This window comes from Myotis brandtii, unplaced genomic scaffold, assembly GCF_000412655.1.
Source record: "Myotis brandtii unplaced genomic scaffold, ASM41265v1 scaffold311, whole genome shotgun sequence".
Classification (NCBI taxonomy): domain Eukaryota; kingdom Metazoa; phylum Chordata; class Mammalia; order Chiroptera; family Vespertilionidae; genus Myotis; species Myotis brandtii.
The window spans coordinates 1,542,731-1,546,678 of record NW_005361913.1 but is presented as its reverse complement, the minus strand read 5'-3'; positions in this window follow the sequence as shown (position 1 = coordinate 1,546,678).

The following is a 3,948-nucleotide window of genomic DNA, read 5'->3' as shown; positions in this document are numbered from 1 at the left end:
ATACTCACTCCTTGTATTTCCCTGGCCTCATTCTTTGTCACTGACTCCTTGCCTGAAAGATCTTCCAACAGATACTGTATTTTTCCATGTATAAGATGCTACTTTTTCTAAAATCCTTAGACTGAAAATCAAGGGGCATCTTATACATGGAAGTCAGCCGAGGAGGGAACTGCTTGGGTGCATAGCTGCCCATACCTTGTCAAACAGGCTTCCTCCAATCATGAGCCTTATCGTTACTAATGTCAGCTGATGCTGTAATTGGAGGTGGAGGTGGAGAATGATCAGATGCAACAGGGACTGGAGTGTTCTGAGCCCATAAAGATGTCAAAAATAAAAAGATAAATACCGATAAGCCATTGTCTTACTCCGCAAAATTCAAACTCAATAATCAGCTATGCAAAAGAGCATGGAAATAGAGCTGCAGAGAGACAATTTGGACCTCTTCCCACTGAGTGTATGATCAGACAGTGGAGAAAACAGGAAGAACAACTCCTTAAGATACCAAAAAAGAAGGCCTTAAGAGGAAAACCATCAAATTGGGCAAACTTGGAGCAGAGGCTTAAGACTTGGATTATGGAGCAGCACCAGAGTGGCTTATGTGTGTCAACCAAGCTTATTCAATGTCAGGCAAGAATGTTTGCAAGCGAAATAAACATTGTTGATTTTATAGGAAAGGCAAAATGGTGATTCAATTTCATGAGGAGAGAAGGGTTGGCCATGAGAACATGAACAAAGCGCAGAAAATGCCACCGGTTTATGAAGATGATCTCACACATATAGACAGTGACTCAGAAGGCAGAAGTGATACAATAGAAGTTGAAGAAATTGATATGTCTGGAACTAATAGTGATGAAGAAGAGAGCACTGATGCAACAGAGGCTGAATAAAGTGATATGCTGCATAATATCATAGTACTGGTATGTAAACATTACCTGTGGTAATTATTAAATAAAAATGTTTTGTATGTTTAAAATATTGATTTCTTAATTTTGGGTTGGAAAAGTGGGGGACATCTTATACATGGGGCTGTCTTATACATGGAAAAATATGGTAATTACTTGTTCTCTCGCTGCATTCAGGGCCCTGCTCAAGGAAGCCTGTTTATCTAAAATAACAGTCCCTGTCATTCCCTATTCTGTTGCTTAATGTTTTTCTAATATCATTCATTATGGAGTCTGAATTTTATAATTGTTTGTTATTTTCCTCATTCCTAGAATATGAATTCTGCAAGGGCCAGGACTTGTCTGCAATTAGAGTTGACCCTTGATCAACACAAGTTTGCACTGCACAAGTTCACTTGTACCTGTATTTTTTTCAATAAGTACATGTACTGTTTTTGATCTGCAGATAGTAGTCCTCATATTCAGAGGGCCACTGTGTCCATTTTATATGGGGCATTTCCATGTCCACGGATTTTGGTATCCAGGAGGAGGGGTGTCCTGGAACCAATCCCCTGTAGATGCTGAGTGACAACTTAAATATTCATCAAGTCAACCTTATATACGGATTTTCCACTGCACAGGGTCCAGTCCCTAATCTCTGCGTTGCTCAAGGGTCAACTGTATATTCCCAGCACTGGGACAGACAGCATCTGACAAGAGGGGCATTGAATATTCACTGAATGAGATTCATTTGACAAAAGTAACTTGTATTAATACTTTAGGGTATATCCTTTCACATATTGTCTACATACAAACAAACTATTTTTCAAAAACAAATAATTTTCAATGATACTGCTGTCACAATTTCTGTGTGTATGCAGGTGCATTGTCAAACACTCTTTACCAATAATTCCCGAAGCAGAAATTTCCAAGTCTCCTTATGGTCATTTCAGACTAAGTCTTCCATCTCTACTTATGATCCAACCTTGTTTTTTTTCTTCGGACATGCTCCATGTCCTTTAATATTCAATTTCATCAACATCCATTGTCTCTTTTCTATCTTCCTGTTGATATGCTTAGACCTTTAAATCACTTCTCTTCTATTTCATCACTTTTCTTCCTATAACTACAAGAACTTGAAACAGTACAGTCTACATTGTAGGTCCCCTCTTTCCCACAGCTCAATTGCTTCATAGATCTCCCTAGAATCTGCCTTCTGCCCATTGAATTCTGACAAAAATATTGTCCAAGCTCACCAATTACTTTCTAATTTATAAGAGCCTTTCCCAGTACAATTTCCTGTAATTCTGATGAACATCTGAAAAATAGTTACTATGACAACCTTTCTCTGGCCTCATGGCATTGCACTGCCAAGATTACCAACTCCACCTCTTCGAAATGAGTATTCAGTTATCTTCAGGTCCTTTCACTCTTTTCCTGGAAAAGTAATAGAATCAGGCTGTCAATATTAAAAAAAAAAAACCCACACAACCCACACACAATTTCTCCCACAATTTCCTGGAATTTGGAAATAGTTCTATTTTGTTATACCTCAAAAAAAAAAAACACACAGCAACAAGTATCAGATGCTGGAACAAAACTATATGTGCAGTAACTATCCCATTTCTAATCTGATAGCATCAATTAAAATGAATATACATACACTCTCCAACCAGTGGTTCAAATGTGGGACTCTCTGCCACAGAAATAAAAGTGGCAATACATAAGAAGTCTACATAAAAGGGAGTTTATTATGTCATTGCTTATAGTGGTTTAGAAAACTGGTAATAAATGTTCATCAGAGGACAAATGATTTGATAAATGATTGTATATCTACATCATGGTACAACTTGAATTCATGTTCTACCAGATTCTTCAATGGGATTATTGAATAAAAGAAGCAGGTTGTAGAAAAGCTTGCATATGATAATGTAACTTCTGTAGAATGAAATAATTACCAACATACATTATTTATAGAATTATATGAGCACAAAGAAAAAAATCAGATAACCTCTTATTAGATGTGAACATTAGATCATGGATTACTCAAAGTATAAATAGCATCAAGAACAGTGGCTTTGATGTGATTCATGGAAAAAAGAGAGAAGAAGGAGGGAAACAAGCCCTCACTCTGAGAAAGCTACTTTTTAAAAAGGCACATAAATAAACGCATTCATCTATTACTATAAAAATAATAACAAACCCTTAGATAGTTCATAATCTATGCTAGGTGTGGGGGAGGAACCAACTTTCCTCTCCCTCAAGTTTCATCTGACTGGTCTAATAGTTAAATAGACATGAGAAAGATTAGCAAGAGAAAATAACCAAATGCAATGCATACAAATGTACAGGAACCCTACATACATGAGAGTCTGAGACCCTACCTGCAGGAGAGGCTCAGAGATAGAAATGGGGACTGAGGTATATAAGACATTTGAGCTGGGTATGGGGTAATGCTCCTTGGAGGCTTCAAAGGGTCATTACAGGATGAAAAGAACAGACATTTAGTAAATAGAAGTTCGTCCTGCCCTCTAGATAGCAGTTAAAGACAATCTGAAACTTGTCTTAAGCCTGAAGCTAAAATTGTCTTTAGCTCAAAGAAATCTGCATACCACCGAGGCTCGTCTTGGGGTGGGCTTATTCTGAACACCCCCCCCCCACACACACACACAAACAGGTATCATTTTACTGATGCATATATTAAATTATTTAATCTCACACCAACGAGGTCAATTCTATTAAAAACCCTTTTTTTATAGATGATGAAACTGAGATGCAGGGTCATTAGGGGACAGGCTAATGTCTCATAGCTAGAAAGAAAGTAGTGGTTTGAATTTGAATCTGGACAGTCTGGCCCCAGAGACCATATTCTTCACCATATACAATGATGCTTCTTAGGGCATGTGCAGTAAATAAATAAGTAAGTAAGTAAGTAAGTAAGTAAGTAAGTAAGTAAATAAATAAATAATAAAGGTAATTCTCAAAGTGGTAATTAAAATAAAAACATCGTTGTTAAATTGTGCATTTTACTAAACCAGGCTGATATTTTCCTTTATTTGACACAATT